At 42.6% G+C, this 25,518-nt stretch overlaps 1 pseudogene; it reads right to left on the reverse strand.

Moving 5' to 3' along the window:
- The window catches only part of LOC101438698 (leukocyte immunoglobulin-like receptor subfamily A member 6), a 94,839-nt pseudogene extending 71,109 nt beyond the window's left edge, over window positions 1–23,730 (reverse strand).
- Window positions 23,731–25,518: the final 1,788 nt, after the last annotated feature.

A 25,518-nucleotide genomic window follows, 5' to 3' on the forward strand; every position in this document is an offset into this window, starting at 1 on the left:
GTATTTTTGATTTCTTGGATTGGGCTATTGATCCCCATCATCTAGGTTATCTTTTCGTGCATGATCACAATTTCTTCTGTATACTCTCCAAGTATTTTCTTAATATGCTTTATCTCTTTCTTTGCTTCATTTAATTGGTCCATGATAAATGTTTTGAGATCTTTAATTACTTGTTCAATGTTCTACTTCTCTTCCTGGTTTTTAGTTTGTTCATTGGAATGGGCCATGTTTTCCTATTTATTGGTATGGTCCATAGTTTTTGTTTCTATCTGGTTATCATTTTATCTTGTTACATTTATTCTCTTGATTATCTTCTTCATCTATTTCTCTCGTTCAAGCAGTTGTTTTTGCATGCATGTTAAGTCTTCTGTTTGTCACTTTTTTCTTTGTATTCTGTTTCCTTGTTGTTGAATAAGTTCTCTTGAAGGAAAACACTAGGTCAAGAGAAAGCAAAAAGGGTAAGAAAGAAAAATAGAGTAATACTAATGATAGTGAATGTTAGCAGAAGAACCATGTGAGAGCTAGGAGAATGGATATATATCTCATATAAACTGTGTATAGCTATAACTGTAAAAAAGTGAAATACCTGTAATCAGATATTAAACTGAATATAGGGAGGAATATACTATGAATTAAATCATCAGTGTGGTCAGGAGAGAGGGGAAAAGAAAAGGATGATATTGTGAAGAGTGAATATATGATAGAAAATAGATTAGAGGTATTAGAGATAAAAAGTCAGAAATATTGGGGGCTAAACAGAGAGACGTTGAATGTAAGAGAAGCAATAAATGATGGAGGGAATGATGTAAAGGAAAGAAGATAGCATTGGTAGCCAAAATCAGTACACACAGTAAAGAGAAAATTGAGGATGATGAAGCACCACAAATAATGTTGCCTGCAGCACTAATATAAAAAAAGAAAAAAGAAAAAAAGAAAAAAGAGAGAGAAGAAAAAAAATCAGAGTAAGAGGAAGAGAAGGAAGAAAAAAAGAAAAAGAAAAAGGGAAAAAAAGGGCAGTGGGGGGATATCAAGGAATAAATAACAAGAAACCAAATGAACAAAAAGAACAGACAAGGCCTCAGGCAAAGAATCCTCTTTGCATTTGAATAAACTGCTTGAGAGCCTAACCTCCCCTCTTTCTCTCTTCCTCACTTCCCTCTCTCCCAAGGTAGCTGGAAGGCTGTGTGAGGCATCCTGTGGAAATTCAAATGGGTCCCTGGTGAACCCACTCACCTGAGAAAATAATGACTCAATTTCTTCAGAGAGCACCCACCCCTTGGAAGGAACCCTAAATATGCTATTATAAGCCTGTAAAGCACGCCCTACTGTCCCTCTCCCTTAGGTGTGCTACAAGGGGGCTAGTTGATTTTCTGACTCCACCTTCTCCCAGACCAAGTTTCCTATTCCAGGGCATTTAGGTAATTTGGGCTCTCTCACCAGATTCTCATCTTCTCTCTTCCTAGACTCTTCCCAAGTAAGCTGATATGCTCCTTCAAACTCAATAAAAGGAGGGGACCATAAAATTGAACCTGCACTCCTTGGTCCCTCTGCCCCTCCCACCTAAATGGTCCCACTCCCGGAGTTAGTTCACTTCCAGAGGGGTAGGGCAATGCTGGATTTCCGAGAGTGCTGGGCACGGGAAACAGAGGCCCCGGAGAATGTGGGCTTGGGGTATGTAGGTCTGTGAAACGTGGGCTGTAGGAGTTCAGGGGACACAGTCTTGGGGTTTATGCATTTGGGAAACATGGGGTTTGGAAACTCTGCCCCACAACTGGCAGCTCTCAGTGAATGCTGCAGCTCTTAGCCCTAGGGGGAGGGGATTTACCTTCCGCATTCAGTGTTAGAAACCCACAGTTCTACCTTGAGCAAACACCAATTCTGCTGCAGCCTAGCCAGATTGATGTCCAGACACCTCCCACCCTGCAGGTTCCCCAAAACAGCCTTCTGCAGTAGGACTCCATCACCACACAGCCAGTCTTTTGTAAGAGAAAAGATAATGGTGTACTTACTCAGATGCCATCTTGCCCCACCTCCTGCAGGGCTCTTGATCAACTGTCCCTCCCACGAGACATCACACTGGTCCATTATATTGATGATATCATATTCATAGGGCCTGGCGAGCAAGAAGTAACAAAGACCTATAGTTATTAGTAAGGCATTTGTGTGAGGGGATGGGAGATAAATCCATCTAAAATACAAGGTCCTTCTATCTCAGTGAAATTTCTAGGTGTCTAGTGATGTGGGGCATGTTGAGATATCCCTTCTAAAGTGAAGGATGAGCTGTTGCATCTAGCTCCTCCTAACACCAAAAAGGAGGCACAATGCTTAGTTAGTTTCTGGATTTTGGAGACAACACATTTCTGATTTGGGTGTGCTACTCTGGCCTACATACAGGTGACCAGAAAAGCTGCTAGTTTTGATTGGGGACTGGAATAGGAAGAGATTCTGCATCAGGTCCAGGCTGCTGTGCAAGCTGCACTACCACTTGGACCATATGATTCAGGAGATCCAATGGTGCTGGAAGTTTCCGTGGCAAATAGAGATGTTCTCTGGAGCGTTGGCAGGCCCCTATAGGAAAATCACAATGCAGACCCTAGAATTTTGGAGCAAACCCTGTCATCCTCTGCAGAGAACTACTGCCTTTTGAGAAACTGCTTCTGGGCTACTACTGGGCCTTTGTGGAGACTGAAAACTTAACCATGGGCCATCAAGTTACTTTGAAACCTGAGTTGCCTATCATGAGCTGGATACTGTCTGACCCACCAAACCTTAAAATTGGGTGTGCACAGTAGCACTCCATAATAAAATGGAAGTGGTATATATGAGATAGGGCTTGAGCGGATCCTGAAGACACAAGATGAGGAAGTAGCCCAAATGCCCATGGTCACCACCCATGCCGTGTTAACTTCTCTTTCCCAACCCACAACTTAGGCCTCTTGGGGAGTCCCTTACAATCAGTTCACTGAGAAAGGGAAAACTCAGACCTGGTTTACAGATGGTTCAGCATGATATGCAGGAATCACCTGAAAGTGGACAGGTGCAGGACTGCAGCCCCTTTTTGGGACATTCCGGCAGGATAGTGGTGAGAGCAAATCCTCCCAGTGGGCAGAATTTACAGCACTGCACCAGGTTGTTTATTTTGCTTGGAAGAAGAAATGGCCAGAGGTGCATTTGTATACTGATTCATTGGCTGTTGCCAATGGACAGTCAAGGAATTGGAAAGAACATGATTGGGAAATTGGTGACAAAGAGGTCTGGGGAAGAGGTATGTAGATAGACCTTTCTGAGTGACAAAAAACATGAAAATGTTTGTGTCCCACGTGAATGCTCACCAGGGGATGACTTCAGCAGAGGAAGACTTTAATAATCAAGTGGATAAATTGCCTCCCTCTGTGGCTAATACTCAGCCTCTCCCCAGCCACTCCTGTCATTGCTCAATGGGCTCATGAACAAAGTGGTCACGGAGGTAGAGAAGGAGGTTATGCACGTGCTCAGCATCATGAACTTCCCCTTACCAAGGCTGAGTTGTCTACAGCCAGTGCTGAGTGCCCAATCTGCCAGCAGCAGAGACCCACACACAGCCTCCAACATGGCACCATTTCTTGAAGTGATCAGCCTGCTACTTGATGGGAGGTTGACTACATTGGACCACTTCCACCATGGAAGGGGCAGTGATTTGTTTGAACTGAAATAGACACATACTCTAGATACGTGTCCAGAAGCATTGCTTTTCCTGCATGCAATACTTCTTCCAAAACTACCAGTCATGGACTTACTGAATGTCTTATCTACTGCCATGGTATTCCACATAGCATCGCTTCCGATCAAGGAACCCATTTCAAAGCAAATGATGTGGCGTGGGCAAATGCCCATGGAATTCACTGGTCTTACCATGTTCCCCATCATCCTGAAGCAGCTGGATTAATAGAAGAGTGTAATGGCCTTTTGAAGACTCAATTATGGTGCCAACTATGTGGTAATACCTTGCAGGGCCGGGGCAATGTTCTCCAGGAAGCTGAGTATGCTCTAAATCATTGTCCACTCTGTGGTACTGTTCCTTCCATAACCAGGATCCACGGGTCCTGGAAACAATGGGTGGAAATGAGAGTGGCACCACTCACTGTTACCCCTGGTGACCCACTAGGAAAATTTTTGCTTCCTGTCCCTGCAACCTGAAATTGTGCTGGTCTACAGGTTTTATTCCCAAAAGGAGGAGTGCTGTCATGGGGAATACAACAATGATTCCATTGAACTGGAAGTTAAAAGTACCACCTGGCCACTTTCGTCTCGTCTTACTTCTGAATCAACAGGAAACCAGTTGCAGAAAGAAGGACTGTAGTGGTCATGAATATTTCCTCCTTGTTTCATTATGATGATGACTGTATATGTATACAAAATACATTTGTCTCCTTCCCCAAACGTTACCCTTATCATATAACAAATTGTATGAGTTTCATATCATAGTATTTGAGGATGTCAAGTTTAAGAGTGACTATTACCCAAGGACTTGCACCCTATTCTGTATTGAATTAATGCATTTCCAGGTGTATGCAAGAGAGATGAACATTGCTAGCTGGATATGTGTATGTGTGTGTGTGCGTGTGTGCATGACTGTTATTGTCTTTACTTAAAGCCTAAGTATGATTTAAGGTAATGAGTATGGTTGCCGAATTGACAAGGGATAGCCTGTGATGGTCAAGCTAATGTGTCAACTCTGCCAGGTAATTGTGCCCAGTTGTTTGATCAAGCAAGCACTGGTTTAACTGTAATAAAAGGGCATTTATGGACTTGTTACCATTGACTTTACTGCAGTGGCAAATCTGATAGCTTATTACAATTACATCAGTCAGGGAGATTGCCATCAGCAATGGGTGATGCTTTATCCAATTAGTTGAATGCCTTAAAAGGGGAAGTGATTCCAGCATTGAGAGAGAATTTCCCAGCTTATCTTTTGACAGCCAACATCTCCCAGAACTCATCAAAAACCTTCACTGGGTTTTCGCTGGAGCCCCTGGTTGCAGCCTGCCTGTGGAATCTGGACTTGGGCATCTCCATGGTCACATGAGAGACTCTGATAAAATCACATGCTATTGACAGTATCTCTCGATTCTGTTTCCCTAGAGAAACCTGACTAATACAAGCAGACTCAAACTGATAGAAGAAAGAATAAGTATACAATAGACAGAAGAGCTGAAATTGAAGAGACAGAAGAACAGAGAGAAATAGAATGCAAAAAAAAATGAGAAGCGGCTCAGGAATTGAATGATAACTTGATATGCAACAACGTGTCATGGAGTTGCATCAAAAAAAAGTGAAAGGGGCAAAAAGAGTATTTAAGGCAATAATGGCAGAAAACTTCCAGTTCTCATGAAAGAAATGAAGTTTATTTTTTTAATTTTAAGTTTTTAAAGATACAAAGATCACAAAAAATGTTACATTAAAAAATATGAAGTTCCCATATACTCCACACCCCACACTCCTCCTACATCAACAACTTCCTTCATCATTGTGGCACATTCATTGCATTTGGTGAATACATTTGGAGCACTGCTGCACTACGTGGATATAGTTTACATCGTACTTCACACTCTCTCCCACTACTTTCAGTGAGTTATGGCAGGATATATAATGTCCAGCATCTGTCCCTGAAATATCATTTAGGACAACTCCAAATCCTGAAAATGCCCCCACATCACCTCTCTTCTTCCCTCTCCCTGTCCTTAGCAACTCTAATAGTCACTTTCTCCACATCCACATCAATGAGGCAGTTTCTTCCTTTACTAGTCACAACAATTGTATAGTAGAATACCAGTAAGTCCACTCTAATCCATATTTTATTCCTATATCCTGTGGACCCTAGGACGGTGATGCCAACTCCACCTCTATATTAAGAGGGGGCTTAGGTTACACATGGCTGATGGATGCAATTCTCCTACTTGGAGTTGCAGGCATTCTTGGTTGTAGGCACTCTTGGTTCCACAGTGTGGTGGTTGACCATTATTACCTCTTTCTTAGCTGATCTGGGTAAGTCCAATGAACTGGAAAGTAGGAGTTGCAACTCTCCTGAGGCTCAGGGCCCAGTTGACACATGGACAGTCCAGAGATTGAAATCTCCTCTTGAATCCCACTGACAAGGCTTTGAACTCCAGAGCCATCTACCATGCCTGAAGAACCTGTGTGTTTCTGTAGTTCTCAGGAGCACCAGTACCTGGGGTTGCATCTCTTTTGGCTGTCTCTGGGATCCTGCTGAGGTGTGCATAAGCATGACCCCTCTGAAGACCTCCCAGCTCTCTTTTGAAGACTCTTAGCCATATAAACTCATTTTTCTTTACCATTTCTCCCTTTTATTCAAGGACTTTTTCTAGTTCCATCACCTATTAGTGATTGGTTGTAATCCCTTTGAGCCAAGGATGCTCATCCCGGGTAGTCACGTCCCATGATGGGGGGAAGGTAATGCATTTACAGGTTGAGTTTGGCTTAAGGAGTGACCACATTTGAGCAACATGGATGCTCTCACGATGTAACTCTTAGGCACCCTGCAGCTCTAGGCCTAGTTGAAATTTCTGGCACACAGTCTCATAAGCAGTCATCAGTATCAAGTGCTCATCATTGAACCACCCTTCTTCACTGGTCTTTGCCCTTGCACTTGGGGGATTGTTGCTGTTCCATTGGGGAATGTGATAGAGCTCCCCTGGCTAGGAACTTGGGACTCTCTCCATTATCATTTGTAACTGTATCTTGTATGAAAATGCCCAACGAATATCTGAACATTTTTATATACCCTATATACATGTCCTGGATAACTCCCTCCCAACCATTGTGCCTCACCAATAACAGCCCACTCCAGTGTTCTGTGAATCCCTCTGTGGTGCAAAAGTTCTTCAAAACTGAAACCTATTATATTGCCAAATTCAATTAATAGGAAAAGGAAATAGTAATAATAGGTTTAAAGATTAGAAATAGAATATATACTAATTTAGAAAAACTAAAAGATAGTAAAAATAAATTGGGGTACTAAAAAACGAAAAATATCATAAAACCTAGTTTTTTACATTTTGCCTTTCATCACTGTAATAGGTATTGCCCTGTATGTGCATTGGTAGGGCAATTTCTTCCATTTCTTCCTCATTGTCTACATCCTTTTTTGTTAATTTTAAAGTCTGTCTTCAAAAACATTTTAGATCACAATAAAATCACATGTGCAATATAGGGGACTCCCCTATATCTCACATCAAACCCTTTTCCCCTTTCCCCAGCAATGATCTTTTTACATGTTCATGTTATATTTGCTGCAACTGATGTATAGATTTTAAAACATAGCTAGCAAACATGGTTCCCTTTTGACTCACATTATGGTTTATATTTTAGACCGTACAATTTTCTAAATTTTTAGTTACATTGTTATTTACATTATGGTTTACATTTTAGCCTATAGACTTTTATACATTTTTTGGTGAAATTTAACATGTCCTATATCCATTATTGCATGATCATGTGGAACACTTCCATCAAATCCCAGTTATGCTGCTTCCATCTATTAGAAATTAACGTTATGTTAAAAAGTGCAGTGTACCCCAATTAGAATAAATATGATAAGGAAGTTCCTGGAAAATGACTTTCATCTGATCTTTCTCTGCACAAAGTGTGTAAAATTCTCCCTTCTGCCCTAATCTGTTTTTATCTTTGTGTTTAACATTTTACATCTGCAATTTACTTTTGTTTTTTGACACATCAACAGGAACATACACTTTGTTAATTTGACTCATAATTCTTACTCCTTATGTATGGCTACTTTTAAGGTTTCCATTATTTCACATTGCTGATGTTATTGCTTTTAAGATTTTTTTCTGGAATTAGTGTTGTTTGTAATGTGCAAGCTTGTTCTTGGGAACAATTTTATTAGTAATCAGCAACCTGTTAGGAATATTTGAGCAACACAAAAGCAGATAAGCTTCAATTTAGCAGTTTAGATTTACTTTTTAATATGTGTTTAACTTTGCCAGTATGCTTGACCCTAGGAAATAGGATTTGGGCTCACTTGTTACAAATTGAATAATGGTGAAATGTACCCTAAAAATGAGTCTTTAAATTCAATCCTGTTTTGCAATTGGATTTAGTGTAAAAATCACATGGAATTATTTCAACCACTGGGAAAGTAGGAAAACCTAGCAAAGGTGTTACTAATATAGTAGTTTTAGTTGCTTAGTTAATAAACAAAAATGTCCAAATTGTTTTTAAGTGGAAACTTAGTAGAAACTGTCGCTAAGAGTTAAGTTCATTATGTAGATATCTTTATATGGTAAAACAGCAGAAGGATAGTATCTGAAATTGCTGTAACTGGATGGGTTTAGCATAGAATCTACTGCTGTGATGACAGTCTTAGACAAATTTACCTTTGTTTATGCTTGCTTCAGGTCTAATCTCACCCTTGTGTATGCTAAACTGAGTTTGCCTTTGCTTATGGTTATTTCATGACAACTTTTGTCTCTCCTATGGGTTCAGAGAAGGCAAATTTGTGACACCTCTGTTTCCTGTTCTTCCACTGGTGTCAATAACCCTACTTTTCTCTCATGACTCCAGGTGTGGACTAGATTCCTGCCTGGTGTAATTCTGACCCTTGGGGTTGGACATCCAGTCTTCCAGTCCAGTGGGTGCCAGAGTCCTGTTATCACAGAGGACTGGGGATGGGGGCCTCCCACCTCAAGTGTTGATGTTTCTAAAAGCAAGTCATGAGAAAAGCCAGTTTTCCCTGAGACTTCACTGACCTCAGAGAGTATATAGTAGAATTAGTGTTTTTCATCCAAGGTCTATCAAAGTCAAAATGGGGAAAAAAGCAAGGTCTGCAGTAAAGGAAAATGGTGTAAACCGTATGTTTTATAATATACTTTTTATTTTCTAAAAGGATACTTAGATTTCATAAATGTTACATTAAAAATACAGGAGGGAAGCAGAAGTGGCTCAAGTGATAGGGTTTCCACCTACCATATGGGAGGACCTGGGTTCAGTCCCTAAGGCCTCCTTGTGAAAAAGAAGAAGAGAAAGCATGCCTGCACAGTGATCCAGTGCCCGTGTGGCAAGCCAGTACCTGTATGGTGAGGTAAGTGTCCATGCAGTGAGCCAGTGCCCATGCCAGTGAGTCTCGCAGCAAGATGATGATGCAACAAAAGAGAGCTGAAGGGGAGAGTCAAGGTGAAGCACAGCAGAAACCAAGAACTGAGGTGGCACAGCTAACAGGGAGCTTCTCTCCACATCAGTGGTCCTAGGATCGAATCCCAGGGAATCCTAAAGGAGAAAAAATGAGAAGACTAAAAAGAGAAATAGATACAGAAGATCACACAGCGAATGAATATAGACACCAAAAAGAGCAGGGCAGGGGGAGGGGAGGGGAGTGGAAGGGGGGAATAAAATAAAATAAATAAATCTTTTAAAAAATATAGGGTATTTCCATATGTCCCACTCCCAATCCCTCCCACATTAACAACATCCTCCATTAGTGTGGAGAATTTGTTACAATGAATGAACATTTTGGAGCATTGCCACTAAGCATGGATTTTTGTTTACATTGTAGTTTACACTCTCTTCCACACTATTTTGTAAGTTATGACAAGATATATAATGGCTTGTATCTATCATTGACAATGTCCCATGAACACGTGAGCACATTTATATGCCTTATAGGTATGTCCCAGGTGAACATCCACCTATGCATCCCCTATCACTAATACTCCACACCAATGAGCCAATCATCCTCCTTTGCTGCATTGCCAAAGTTGTAACCCTTCTGAGATCCAGAACTTCTTTTAAAAATGTAGCCAGCCATGGAACAGGGGGCAGGGTTAGGGGAGGGACCAGTTGAATACTGTAAAGTGTATTTTAAAGCATTGGGAACAATTTTGCTATAAGCCAATGACTAGTGAACAAAATTCTTGTGCAAAATTGCATGGTCGCAATGCAGATTAATGAGAAATAGCCTTTAAAGGGATCTTTCAAATATAATATTATTTTATGGTTAAACTTATTTTGTAAGAGAATGAGAATGATAAGTAATCATCAAATGTGTGCTTCTGTGTTTAACTTTCTATTTCCATTTTTTCAATGTATATCTTCATACATTGGAATGGTAATATCAAGTTAACAAATGAAAATTCTTAAAAGAGCTTTATTCAAATTGTTAAAGATTAAAACTTTTGTCTACTAGGCAGGGGTCTTAAGAATCGTTTTGCCCTGTAAATCCCCAATTTAAGCCTTTTAACAGCCTTAAATTAAAGGTTCCTAATAATGGTTTTACCAGATTTCAGTAAGTAAAGGAAAAGTCCTTGACATCTATAGAAAGATCTTTTTTCTAAATTCTAATTAAACAAATTAAGTTGATACAGTATATTTCAGAACCTAGCAGTCAGTATGTTTTAAGATAAAATTTACAAGTTCATGTCCAATGAAAATAAGTTGAATTAGGAAATGTAGGTCAGTCCTCTCTTAAATGGGTAAAGTAAATTTCATTGGTTGCTACATTTAATTTAATAAGTTTATATAAAGGTAAAGTAACCAGTATATGTGGTTATGGTTAATTATAACAAGTTTGTAAGACTATCATCTAAACTGAAGCACACCATAAGGAGAGCTGCCCAGCATGAAGAAAAGTGCAGCCTGCCCGAGAATATTGCCACCCATGGAGAGCTGAAACAACAAGATGATGCAATGAAAAGAAACACAGATTCCCAGTGCCACTCATAAACGATAGAAGTGGTCAAAGAAGAAGACACAGTGAATGCACACAGAGAACAGACAACTGGGGGGAGGGGAGAGAAATAAATAAAAAATAAATCTTTAAAAAAACAAAAAAAATTAAGAGATAGACTTCAGTACTGTCAAGCTGTCTTATGCATTCATATCAAGCTTCAATGCAGCTTAAATACACTGCATGGTGACTCTCCATTTGAGTGATTGGCTTGGTCAGTCACTGTGAACCCTAAAACATTAACATGTATCTACAAATCTCCAGTTATGTGCCTGAAGTGGATGGAGAGAATGCTGCAATTTTGAACTCTTGCAGCAGCTGGCAATGACTTGATCTGACTGGATGTACAATAGACATTGCTTCCAGGCTGGCTTTGTTTCATAGTGCTGATGGGTGTTATGCACCAGGCCAGTGAAACACTGAGTGTTATCTTCCTAGCCTCTCCTTAGGGTCAATAGTGCTGCAGTATGCTGGCTGCATGAAGGACATACCAAGCAGAGCAAAAATTACCATAGAAATGTGCGTAGAACTTTAACCAACACAAATGGAATCATGGTCTGCTCCCATGGAGAGATAACATGTATGGTATTGCAAAGATGGAACTTAGTTCTCTTAATTGCAGCTCAAAGAGAAACTCATGCATTGATTATTGCATTAATTAATATTAAGTTCAGTACCTATATGTCTTCTATTCTAGGTCATAGGTGGTAGGATTATGATCATCTTAAAAGTCCTGGTAAATTTAATTAATTTTCTTAGTAGTTAATGAACTTGCCTATAAGATTGTATTAGTCAGCCAAATGGGGTGCTGATGCAAAATATCACAAATTGGTTGGTTTTTATAAAGGGTGTTTATTTGGGGTAGAAGCTTTCAGTGACCAGGACATAAAGTGCAAGTTACTTCCCTCAGTAAATTCTTTTTCCACATGTTGGAGCAAAATGGCTGTGGATGTCTGCCAGAATTCAAGCACCTGGATTCCTCTCTTCCCAAGGTTCATTCTTTCAGACTCAGCTCCTGTAAACAAGGCCAGTTGTATACCATTAGGTGAATGACTCTATCTCTCCCTCCAGGGCTTCTACTGTGGCTAAGGATCTGTAGCAGTTTGATATAATTGATGAATTCCAAAAAGAAATACTGGATTTTGCTTGTAATCTGACCTGTACCTGGGCATGACTGAGTTATGATTATGGTGGGGACAGATAAAAGGTATGGTGAAGAAGAGAATTGAGGGCTTTTAATGCTGAAGTTTTGAGTTGGAGTTTGATGCTGAAGACTTAAACTGGAGCCCTGGGAATTCAGCATGCAGAGGAAAGAGAAGCCAATGCCAGGAACAAAGGAAACTTGAAGCCAGAGAAAAGCAAGCCCCAGGAACATAGGAAACCAGGAAGCCTGAAACCAAGCAGATGTCAGCAGCCATCTTCCTCCATATAGATGTTGGTGAGGGAAGTAACTTATGCCTTATGACCTGGTATTGGTAAGCTCCTACCCCAAATAAATACCCTTTATAAAAATGAACCAATTTCTGCTATTTGGCATCAGCACCCCTTTGGCTAACTAATACAGGAGCCATCTCTTTTCCTCTGTGTTATTCTCCTGTGTGTTCACTTCCCAGGCTCCAGCTCAAAACTCCAGCATCAAAACTTGAACACCAATTCTCCAACTCTGCCCTTTGCAATGTCTGTTATCTGTGAGTCCCTACCAACCTACCTACTGGCAAGGACTCAACACCCTACTGATGTGGCCCAAGGAAAGCCCTAATCATAATTTAATCACACCCAGGTAGAGACTAGTTTACAGACATAATCGAATACCTACTTTTCAAAATCATAAACCATATCAAACTGCTACTCTCCACCCTCTGAATTCCAAATGACATTGCAATATTAAAAAACCTTAAATCAGTAGGCATGCTAAGTAGAGAATCACATTGGAATCAATTTAAAGAAATACAGTTCACCTTGGGGGAAATGTCCTGTCTGTATAGTTCTCTGAAACTTACGGAACAATTTACCTGCTTCCAATTCACAAATGGACAAAGGATAAAGATTTTCATTACAATAAGGTGAAATTGGGAGGGAAACATGTGATGGGTCCAGAAAATTTCCATAAACCGGCAGAGTATCCTCCATTCAAAGTCTGAGAGTCATTCTTAAGATGTCGGTTTTTTTCTTCCTGGGGCCATATGGGAACTCACCCTTTCCAAAGGCTTACTGAATGGCCATTTTCTTGGTCCACTCTCATCAAACCTCTGGGTGGTGAAACCAACCTCCAAGTCTCACTCTCGAAGAGCACTGAGGTGATTGCCACACCTTATTATATCTTTGGGTTTGAGACATAACCCTCCTAGTACAGTGAGGTGAAGGCAACATCCTCCCTAACCTTTGGCATACAGGCTCAACCCTCTCAGAGCAACGAGTTAACCATCTGAGGTTCCCTAATCCACGGGGGACAGGCGCATCCCTCTCAGACCTGTGCAGTGCTGACTTTAACTGCCCTAATTCTTGATGAATGTGCTCCATCCTCTCTGTAACCTGGGGCAACAAAACTCTCTCTGATCATCAAGTGGGAACATCTACCCTCTTCAACTGCTGGGGCAAACTCACCCTCTGTACACATGGGTGAGGTTCCGCTCTTGACCCAAGGCAATGTCCTAATTCCAGATCTCAGCTTCCATGGTTTTACTCTTAAAGCTGTTTCTCCTTCAGTCTCTCCTTTTCATGTCCCTTTTATTCCAGGCTGCCAGTGGTTGTGTTCATAGAGCTCTTGCAAAAAGCTTCTTCGTTTACCAAGGAAGGAACAAGGGTCTAAGCCGTCAGACAGTGAGACTTTCCACAAGTCTTCAATCCTGATTTACAAGTTCCAAGATTAGCTAAGTCTTCAAATGGGGCACTATCATCTAGGAGCTTGATTTTGTCCAGAGACTTGGAATTTCCAGAATCATTTCTGTTTTCTTTGTGTCCAACAATACAGTCCTCAGTCTATTTCTCTCATCTAACACTTTTCTATAAGCTGGAAGGAGAAGGCAAGCCACATTCTCTGAGTCTACTTTGGGAAGTTCTTCAGCTAAATGCCCAGGCTCACCATTTTCAAATTCTGCATTCCATTAAACACCAAGAGTTAATCTTGCTAAGTTCTCTGCAACTTTAAAAAACAGATCACCTTTCCCCCAGTTTCCAAAGATAGTTTTATCATTTACTTCTAAGGCATCATAAAGTCTCTTTAGCGTCATTATTACCAAGAGTCTCTTCAAAATAGCTAGACCTTTTCCATGAAGCATCTCACAATTCCTCCAAAAGTTATGCCTTATCCATTTTGGTATTTGCAGAAGCACGATCCCACTCTCCAGTACCAAATTCTGTATTAGTCAGCCAAAGGGGTGCTGATGCAAAATACCATAAATCAGTTGGTTTTTATAAAGGGTGTTTATTTGGGGTGGAAACTTACAGTTACCAGGCAAAAAAACACAAGTTACTTCCTTCACCAAAGTCTTTTGCCACATGTTGGAGCAAGGTGGCTGCTGATGACTGCCAGGGTTCAAGCTTTCTGGGTTCCTCTCTTTCCAAGGTTCATTTCTGTCCAGGCTCAGCTCCTCTGTTTTAACCAAAAGGTCAGCTATAGCCTATCAGATGAATGGCTCTCTCTCTTTTGATGGGGTTTCTGCTGTGTCTAAGAAGTCACCTCTAATCCTCTGTTTTGTTCTCCTGTGTGTTCATTTCCCAGGCTCCAGCTTAACAAAAGTCCAACTCTGTCCTTTGCCATGTCTTTTATCTGTGTGTCCCCATTCAAAGCCCTAATCATGATTTAATCATGCCCAGTTACATACCAGTTTACAAACATAATCCAATATCTATTTTTGGAGTTCATGAATCATATCAAATTGCTAGAAAGATAAATGAATGGCTCTCTTACATATTGTCTTTATTTTGATTACTGTATACTTGTCTTATTGTTGATTATATTGTCTTTAGGATATTATGTCTAGACGAGTGCCTCTTTTCATACCTCTCTTAGCTGTACTAAACATAAACACAATTCTGGTAACTGTGGTTGGCAAGTTATACCAAACTCAGCTTGTCTACCACAATCCCTAGAGTCAACCAACAGTGTAAAAGAACTCAAGGAAGAATCCTGTTTCCCATCAATACTGGAAGGATGCATGCTCTGAAGGCTCCTGGTTTCTCTCACTCTTGCCCAGTATGCCATGGCTGGATCCCTTTTTGGGTCTGCTTATAATATCATCTTTATTCTTTTAGCAAGAACACGTATCTTAAATTTTAAGATTATTTCTTCCAATATCAATGCCCTATTAGTCATGCAGGGATTTCATCCAGTCCAACCAGAGTTTTGGATTTGTCTTCTCTCAACTGCAAGAAAATAGCCAGATGATTTTACTCCTTGTGGTAGGGCCTATTCCCCCTAAACAGCAGGAAATAGCTACAGAAGAATGACCATTGTCCTTCATCACCCCCATAAGAATAAAGGGGTAAACTCTCTGAGGAGGCAGTTGAGGAAGGTAAGTATAGTGAAAGGGGGAAGGTGACGGCCCAGCAGACAACTTTGCTGAGAGACAACATGGCTGACAGGCAACATGGCCATGAGACCCCACCTGGAAACTTCCCAAGGGTTCACATGAGACCCTGGCCATGAATGAGAATTCCATTCAAGGTCAAGGGAAAGCGCTGGTTCCCTCAAAAGGTCTCACCATTGGCCGCCTGAGAACTGAAAGGTAGAGCATCCAAACAGAACAGCAAACATCCAATCAGAACTGACAGGTGAGGTCCCCAGGTTAAGCCTTTTAAGCCTTTTATTCCTCCTCAACATTATGCAGGGGGACGGGGAGTAAAAGTCTTAAAAGGCCTAATCTGGGGCTCCCACACGTGGATCTCTCATTCTGCAGCATGCCTGCATCCATATCTTAGACGGTGTACTTTTCTCATCTTCTTGTTTCTTAATCAGCTCGTAACTCCCTTGCCTACCCTATGGTGTGTCCTTAAATTGTTTTTTGTGGCAAAGCCAAGTACCTAGTAGTCTAGAATCTGGAGCCATCTGGTAACAGACTTACCATATGACACTGCATTCCTACTTCTAGGTATATACCCAAAAGGATTGGGTATATATATGACATATATTTGTACACCAATGACCACTGAAGCATTATTCACAACATACAAAAGTTGGAGGCAACTTAAGTGCCCATCAACAGATTTTTTGGCTATAGAAAATGTGATATATCCATAGTATGTAACAATATTCAACCATAGGAAGAACTCTAGGGGATACATGGCACAACATGGATGAATTTTAAAGTCAAAGCCATACACAAAAGAACAAACACTGTATGATTTGTCTGATATGAAATACTTGGAATAAGCAAATTCATAGAGACAGAAAAAGAGTATAGCTATTACAGAAAGATGCATGTGGAATGGGTTGTTATTGCTTAATGGGCTTGAATTTGACTCTAGGATATAAAAATAGTATGGAAATAGGTAGTGGTGAAAGTTAAACAATAATGTCAATGTACTTACTGTCACAGACTCATTCACTTAAAAATCTATTTTCACACAGCTGGTTTATCATTCTGCCACTGACCTGTCTATCCAAACACAAAGTGCATAGATTTCAAGGGGTGATATTTGTGGGAAACTACTCCAAGTAGCATCTAATGAAGAGTGAAGGACTTGTGGGATCCAATGAGGGTGTTAGGGTATCATTTTGGGTACATCTAATTCAGACTGGAATCTGAGTTTTAACTCATTTGTTCTGTTATTGCAAACAAGTTTTGTTCTGAGAGTTGAAGAGATGGTGGATCAATAGCACAAATCAAAAAATGTTCTACTTAGAAAGAAATACATACTTTCTGAAAATGAACCACAGCAGGAAAGCATGCTGAGTTTGGTATCCCAACTGCCCTATTTAATGGAGCCTGATGTCATAGGGATGAGGATGGAAGGGGATCCAGTCAGGAAGGTCAACCACAGTAAAGGTAAAGAACCACAGGTTAATGGTGGAAGAGTCCACTACAGAAAGCACACCAGACATTGTCCTGCACTGAAATGATGTCTATTCCTCTATGATGTTTTCAGCAGACAGTTCACACTGTTTTTTTCCAGAACCACCGAATGACTCAGCTATTTTCCAAACTCTCCCACTCTGAGTGGTGCACTCGTTTTCTCCTGTGATCAAGACGTGGCTGCTTCCTGGTCGCTTCGCTGGCTGTGCCAAGCCTGAAGTAGCAGCACCCCAAGTCCCACCAAGACCAATCCAGCTATGCCCATTCGGATGAGATTCTCCACTGTGTAGTCATGGGAGGCAGAGCCTAGGAAGTATGGACATGGAGGTTAGAAATGTTAGTGAGGCTGATTTCACCTTAGGGGCTCTAATGTCCATCAGACACCCACCTCTCCTTGACAGATCATGTGCCTGTGCCCCACCCTTTATTAGCTGAGAATCCCCTTACTCATTGGAGCCTGGCTTGTGTTGTGGTGGGCTGATGGTATCAGGTGCTCCTAAGCCAAATTACAACAAAAAAGGAGATATGTAAGAAGTTGAAGAGGAAGGGTGTCCTGTGATCTTATATCCCTTTGTTTCTTCTGAAGTGATTTTGATGTGGTTTCTTAGTAAACCTTTTCTCTCCTCTAGCTGAGTTCTCTATGGTCTCCTTTGGTTCTTATAGCCTCCTGCCATCTTTGAATTCAATTTTGGTTTTTGAGTCAAAGTGTAACATGTCCCAAGAGTTCAGGCTAGGTGGGAGAGTAGTGTTAATAACCATATACTTGGTAACAAGGAGCCTTTTTAATGTACTGTCACCATGACAATAAATCAAAGAAAAATTCATTGTTCAGGGCATGCAAAACTTCAGGAAAAGAATCCATTCCCAATAGAACTCTAACGTAATAAGACATCAGATTTAAATATGCAGATGAATATTGGTATAGTAATAAAATATAAATTTTGATGTGATATCCTTAAAATAATGTGGGGTAAAAATGAAGTGGCTTTATTGAATTGACACTCAAGAACATTTTACTCAATCATCATATGATACTCAAAATGAGAGAAGAGATATACAATTTGGAAATAAAGAAGTGAAATTTCCATTTTCTTCTGATTGATATACCTTTTAAATTTGTTTCTTATATTATTTACTTTTTGTTATTTCTATTTATATATATATATTTTGTTGTTGAAGGGGGTTCAAAAAGTTTAGTTTCTTCTTCAAAGATCTTTCCAAGGAGTGGGAATCATTTTCATGACATGATATCATGGACAGACTCCGTGTGTTTGTCTTTCATGATAGTCTTAATTCAAGGTAATGCATATGTATATGCATTGTTCTGAAATACAGTGTATGCATTTGGACACATGGGGATTATTTGGATTCATTCTTATATAAATGGACCTGATATTATGGCTTCAAGCACAAATTTAAAAAAATAAAAAATCAGCTTGTGATTATGGGCTAACTACTATGGAACTATTCAGCAATATTGGCCTCAAACATTAAAATACCCTTTGAAAGTAAAATTAATCAAGGGGCTGCTGACTCTAAGAGCTATGCAACCAATAAGGGAATGAGGAAAGATATATAAGAGCAAAATATCTATAATCATGTCATTTTTTATAAATAGAGGGAGGGGGAGAATTACATGAATAATGTTAAATAAAAAGTGCATATAGAATTGGGAAATTTTTTCATTAAATGTGTCACTTCTTCCAATTTGATAAAATGTTTTTAAGGAAAGTAACAACTTAAGTCAGAAGACTAGTTACATTTTTGCTGTTCAGAACTTCTTGAAAGCAAAAGGATGAATACCACTCAACTTCAGGGGTTTAAACATAATTATTTGTCTTAAAACATGTTACTTTTAATGTAACATCTATGTTATGCCTTAAAATGCAAAGTAGAATATAAAATCATATAGAAAAATCAACTGGGCAATTGTTTGCTTGTAGTTTCCTGTATCTAAACCTTTCTTCTACATCTGGCACAGATGCCCTTTCTGTATGCTCAGCTCTGACCTTAACAAGAACCTGGTTGGCTCACAGAACTTTTACACATTCTGCAAGTGGAGAACTTGTTCTTTCCATATGCATCAAATCTTGTTCTTTTTCTTTGAAGTTAAAGCTTCGTTTTCCCTCAGCTTTCTTCCACACTTCCTATGGTATTTCCTTGCACCCTCTTTCCTAGTATCTGCAGTAATGAGAGTACCAATGTCTTTCCACATTGTTGCCACCATCCTTTCCAGGTGGTTCTCTCAGTGGAAGCAGGGGAAGCAGCTAACAAACATCAGCACTTGCTCCTGGATTAGCTCCCAGTGCTTTCCTCTGACTCCCACTCCCCAGCTGAAAATTGGCAGAGCCCTAAGAATCTGGTCCTCATGGGGCTACAGATGACGGTAAGGCTTTTCTGTGGAGGCTTCTCTGGAGCAGACTGGGGAGCATGACAGGTCTTACTCAGGCACCAGGGATGTGCCCCCGGATAACCTGCCAATGTGCCTGTCAGGTGTCCTAATGGGCTGACTGGGCATTAGTCTTGTTTCTCAGAAAGGACCCTCCTTTAAATTCTAGACAACTCATTCCCCACTCCTGTTCATGCATTTTCTCGCAAGCATTTAAGGTGTGTTCAGCTCCCTGTGTTAGATACAGATCTTCTCATGTCAGTTGGGATGGCCCAGAAGAAGGGCATCCAAAGAGCTATCTGTTTAGAGGGTGTCATGTCCTCTACCCCATTAGCTTAGGGCAGAACCTGTGAGAAACTCTTCCATTGCCTCTTCTTTATTTTCAGTATTTTATTTAAAATGATACATAGATCACACAAAATGTTACATTAAATAATATAAGAGGTTCCCATACACACCAATTCCCACATCTCCCACTCCTCCCACATCAACTTCTTTCATTAGAGTGGTACATTCATTGCATATGATGAACACATTTTGGAGCACTGCTACGCAGCATGGATTATAGTTTCTGTTGTAGTTTAGACCCTCTCTCTGTCTATTCAGTAGGTTATGGCAGTATATATAATGTCCTGCATCTGTCCCTGCAATATCATTCAGGACAACTCCAAGTCCCAAAAATGCCCAATATCACACCTCTTTTTCCCTCTCCCTGCCTTAAGCATCTCCCGTTGCCACTGCCCACATCAATGGTATAATTTCTTCTATTGCTAGAGTCACAATAGTTCTGTAGTAGAATGCCAGTAAGTCCACTTTAATCCATATTTTATTCCTCCATCCTGAGTACCCTTATTCTTGAGGTCCTCCTCTTCCCAGCACCCGGTATGACATAAAGAAAGATTTAGGTTTTGAAAGAGCTTTAGCACTTGGGAGCTTGTAGCTGATATACTTTATTAGTAAATTACAAGAGCTCTATTGGAAAACCTTTTGAAGTAGGATGATAGAAAATAAAATTAACATAAAAAATGAATAATTTTGTCATGAACATTTAACTATTATTTAAAAGATTTAGGGGAGTAGCTGTAGCTCAGTTGTTTGATTAACAGACTCCCAGATATGAGGCCCTGGGTTCAATCCCCATTACCTCTTAAAAAATAATAAATAAATAAATAAATAAATATTTAAACATAGAAATGATCTTATTTATACAATATTAAATAAGTTGAAGCAATTCTTAAACTTAACTGTGAAGTCCATGATTGTAGGACTAAAATTTCAAAATGGTTCTGCACATTAATAATAAATGCCATTTGAAAAGTTGTGAGTAAATTTGAAGAGTAAATTTCAGGAAGCCATTCTCCATAATGAAGGTATAAATTGAATCATTTCCCAATGAAGATATAAAGAATACAGTGTATTATTTTATATGCATATGTCCAAATAATTCAAATTAAATTTGTACAAGTTTACATGCAACAAGTGCAAGAAAAAATTGGGAAAATAGTGGCAAGAAGGCAAATGGAGAAAGGGCAGTACTACCAGATACTGTCAGCAGAGAGGAATCGTGGATGGAATGAAATCATTCCACAGGGGAATGCAGAGTCTGGTATAGATAAAATTTATCTTTGCAGGAATGAAAGATTACAAAAGAAATGAGCAATATTATTACAATAGAAAAGACAAAACACTAAATGCCCAAGGAGGGGCTGAGGCAGGGAGCCCCTCCCAATGGGCCCCTGTACTCCACACCTCCCTGTCATCCTCTTTCACCTGATCCATGGACAGGAGGTGAGGACAGACCTCTGCCCTCTCCAGCCCAGCATCCTTGGTCTCTCCTGCCTTAGACCCTGGATGTCTCCTTCTCCTCTGACCAGCACAGAGGTGACAATTGACCAAACTCAGAGTCCCTGGGAGTCATGTGCTCCCCTCCCTTAATGTCCCCCCTCTCGGGGAGCAGACCCTTCCCTGAGTCTGGGAAAGTGGACTGAGATGAGATTAGAGTTTAGCTCAGTCCTGGGCATGATGGTGACTTCATTCCCCAAGGGGTCAGGAGCTGGTGGAGAGGGCCTGGGACCCCAGAGGTCCCGAGGCTGAGATGAGGCAAGAGCAGGTGAGCAGGTGTGGGGGCCCCTGCCTCCCCTTCCCAGGATGGGCATGTTTCCTCCTGTTCTCACAGTCTGGCTCCAACCCTTTCCTACCTGCAGCCCTGCCTACTGATTGGGGATAGGATGCCATTGGGTTAGGAGCCCATGCTCTGCCCACCCTCAGATGGTCTGGGCCCCCTGAAGATCCCCCCTCTGTGCTTGCCTCATCCTAGCATGTCTCAGAGCTGCCCTGGGATGGGACCCTGAACTGACCATTCACACGGGGAGGTGGGGGATCCTCACCTGAGACCAGGAGCTCCAGGGGCTCACTGGGATGAGACAGCAGATAGGGGTTAGTGCTGTATGAGCCATAGCACCTGTAAGTCCCCCCACGAGCTGAGGTCACAGGGCTCATGGTGAAGTCAGCCAGGTACAGGTGGGCTTGGTGCTGGAATCTACGGTGCAGGGGGGGATCAGCTCCCCCCTCCTTGTACAGAAGGGAAATGTTCATCTTGTTCTATAACTGACACCACAGGGTCACGTTCTCTCCTAAGCGTACGTTGGGGCCCGGCTGGGCAGAGAGGGAAGGTGTGAAAAGGAACACTCCTGCAGAGAAGAAGGTGGGTGAGGGGCTGCCAGCCTCCACCTGGGCTCTGGACTGAGATTCCACCAGGGCCCCTCCCTGAGGACTTCTCAGTCTCTCTGTTTCTGTCTCCCTCTCCTTTCCATTCTCTTTCTCTTTCTTTCCCACCCTTGACCCCCTCCACTCTGAACCCCAACCAGCTCACCCTAGGATCCCCCTGGTAGGCCCTGTGCAGGGTCAGGGTCCTGGATGGACCTGGCTGGACCCCTCACCTGCGATGAGAACGTCCAGGGGCTCACTGGGGGCTGACCACTCAGAGGAGTTGTTGTGTCCACCGTAGCACCTGTAACGGCCCACATGGTTGCTGCTGCTGCTTACTCGGCCCAGAGGGAAGTTGGCCTGAGAGAGCCCAGCCAGGAGCTGCCGGCCAGAGTTCCGGGTGAGGTTACGTTCCCCCTCCCTGAACAGAGCGAATCTGTCATAGCTAACATCGGAGCGACATTGGAGGGTCAGGTTTTGTCCTGAGGTCACGATGGGGCCTGGCTGGGCCAGTAGGGATGGCTTCCTGGATACACCTGGGGGAGATGAACATGGACGTGAGGGGTCTGAGTTCCCCCTTAGAATTCCAACCTCCTCCCTAGCTTTAGGGGTCACCGTGTGTCTATGACCCCAGGATGCCTGTGCCTCGCTGTCTCTCTTTGTTTGTCACAGGAGCCTCTGCTCTTCTGGTCCCTTCTCCTCTGGGTTCCCCTAGGACAAGACTCCCCTTAACCTCTCTGGGGCCTCAAGATTCAAGGAGCAGGGACAGGACTTCCTCACCCGAGACCTGCAGCTCCAGGGGATCACTGGGTTCTGACCGCACCTGGGGCTTGTCTCTGTAGTAGCCGTAGCACCTGAATGGCCCCCTGTGGCTGGGGCTCACGGGCCCCACGGAGAACAGGGCCTGCAACAGCCCCCTGAGGCGTGGCTGTGCATCCAATGTCCAGGAGCTCCCATGCTGTCCTTCCTCAGACAGAACAAACACTCCAAACTTCTCAAATGACCCACACTGGAGGGTCACATTCCCTCCTGAGGTCACCATGGGGCTTGGCAGTGCAGAGAGGGTGGGTTTGCTGTAGGCTCCTTGGAGAAAAGGAGGAGTTGTGCTCAATGGGGCTCACCCTCCGCATCTCCCCAGGGTGGGTTATGAGAGGGAGACACCCCTGAGAGCAGACCCAGTTCCTGTTGGCAGCGCCAGAGGCTGGGACCCCTGAGTATCCGCTCACTTGCCACCACCAGCTCCAGGGGCTCACTGGGTGCTGACCAGCCTCTAAAGTTGCCATAGGAGCAGTGATACCATCCTGCATAGTCCTCTGTCATTGATCTGATGGAGAACTTGGCCTTCTCTCTGGGCTCGTGGAGGTTCTGTGTGTCCCAGGGTTCTGGACTTCTCTCTCTATACAGACGGTACTCCTCAGCCTCCAGGGTCCCCCGACACCAGATGGTCACAGACCCCCCCCCCCCGGGTGATCACAGAACCTGGTTCAGCCCAGATGGTGGGTTTGGGGAGGGTCTCTGGAAGGGATCAGAGTTTGGATTTTAAGGCAATTCTTTACTAACCTTGGTTACTGCCCTCTCAGCTCTAAAGCTCCTGCCAGTTTTATCAGCATTGTCCCAGATCCATGAGGCTGGAAGTTCTGGGGTCAACTCACCTGCCTGCACTGGGCTCCTCAGTCCCAGATTCATTCCTGGAAAATAGTTCCACGTGAGAGGTTTGCACCCTGAAGCCTGAGCAGCTCCTCTCCTCCCCTTGAGCCTCCAAGCCCTGGGGTCTCCTGGAGGACCAGGCCTGGCTGTGGGGTGGGGACCTTCCAAGACTGGTGGTTCCCCTCCCCCTCTCAGATCTCACCGAGGCAGAGTAGGGCCATGAGGGTGGAGGTCATGGCGTCTCCTTTCACTGGATCCAGCTGTGCAGATGGATGAAACCACAGTGACTGGCAGGACAGACAGACGCACAGGATGTGGCCACTGGGAGGCTGGTCCTACCCATCACAGGTTGTCACATCAGCCCCACAGGAAGGGGAACTGCCCCTCCCTGTGAGCCTGTTCTAGCTTCTCCAGTGTGGTGCTCAGAGCTCCAGGGTCTCTAAGACATTTCAGACAGAAATGGGGTCTCTCCTGACCCCAGCCACTGTCTGCCTGATCTCCCCTCATCTCCAAAAGACCAGGATTCAGCAGCCAAGTAGACCTTGGTCCCAATTCTGATCTTCCCCTCCTGGCCAGGTTGAGGTGGGCATGTCCTTTGCTGTCAGAGCCTCCCCTGTGGGGTCTCCCTCCTTTGGCCCATCCACTGCTGATGCTCTTGAGTCCTTATCCTTGGCCCTTGTCTCTCCATTCCGTGGAGATGCTTCAGTGAGATGCAGAGTCTTCCCTGCAGAGCTCAGAGCAGCAGAGACACACATTTACAATCAACTGAGCAATTGAAGTTGAGTTACTTTGTAGCAACAAATATAAGGAGAAATACAGAGAATAGAAAAAAAAACCATGATTTTCTCCTGGTTTTTGAGTATTGCTTTTCTTTCTAAATGACCCCTTCATGGACTTCCCTGCCCCCCACTTTGTTTTTTCCTCAGTAATAGCCTCTTTCCCCTTCTCCCTGGAAACAGACCTCTGCATCATCTCTGCCTCCTCAGTGGCCCTCATTTCCTCAGACAGAAATCTCCTCAGCCTGTGACTCAATGTTCAAGGATTGTGCAAGCATGAACTGGGTTTGTGTTCTTATTTGTGTAAAGCTGTTTTTATTGAATTCCTGACCTATACTGCACTGCTCATGGACTTCAGCTGTCAAGTCCCTTCTCTGTCCTTTCTGTCCTCATTTGAACATGTTTATGGTAAACCTCAGTCTTGAGAGTGGTTGTAGCAGTCAGTGGTCCCTGGAATCTGAAAGGGGTCAAGTCCTTGCTAATTTCCAGAGCAGATTACGACAGGTGGATGGAAATATGAGGGGATCAGATGCCAGACTCCATGTCAAGGTGAACGGTTCTTGAAGTGCCTACTGAAGAACTCCTGACTCTCCAGATCCCAAGAAATGCTACTTACACATTTCTGAAGCCTGTAGCTACACTCCTATGCAGAGGAATAGAAATTAGAGTTCCTGAATTAGAGAAGGAAGGAGAACAAGTACAGAGGCCAGAGCAGAGTGGCCAAGGTGCCTGGGGCCAGCAGGGTTCATGAGAGAGGTGGTTTACATGTCTGAGTGGTTGCAGGAAGAGAACCTCAGAGAACTCATGGAGCAGGGAGATCAGTGCTCTGGGAAAAGCTGGTTGATCTATGCTGACCCCTATATTTGCATTGGGAACTGGGGTATCTCTGCTCACTGACCTGATCCTTGGCCAGCATGAAGCTCAACTAGAATTGCATTAAAAAACAATCTTTGTCTCTAGGGATCCTCTCCAAAACTACCTTCTAGGCTGAGTCAAGCTCTTTGACCACCTGGGGGAGGCCTGTGACCACCTGGTGTTGGGTGAAGGAATACTGTGTGGATAAAGATAGAAGCCCAGAACCCTAGACAGACAGAACCCACTGGAGTCTAAGGATAAGGCCAAGTTCCTCATCCATCCCTGGGATGTAGCAAAAGCTGTACTGAGAGGGAAATTCATAGTCATAAATGCATATATCTGAAAAGAAGAAAGATCTCAAATCAAAGACCTAACTGCACACCTGCAGGAATT

This window comes from Dasypus novemcinctus, chromosome 18, assembly GCF_030445035.2.
Source record: "Dasypus novemcinctus isolate mDasNov1 chromosome 18, mDasNov1.1.hap2, whole genome shotgun sequence".
NCBI lineage: Eukaryota > Metazoa > Chordata > Mammalia > Cingulata > Dasypodidae > Dasypus > Dasypus novemcinctus.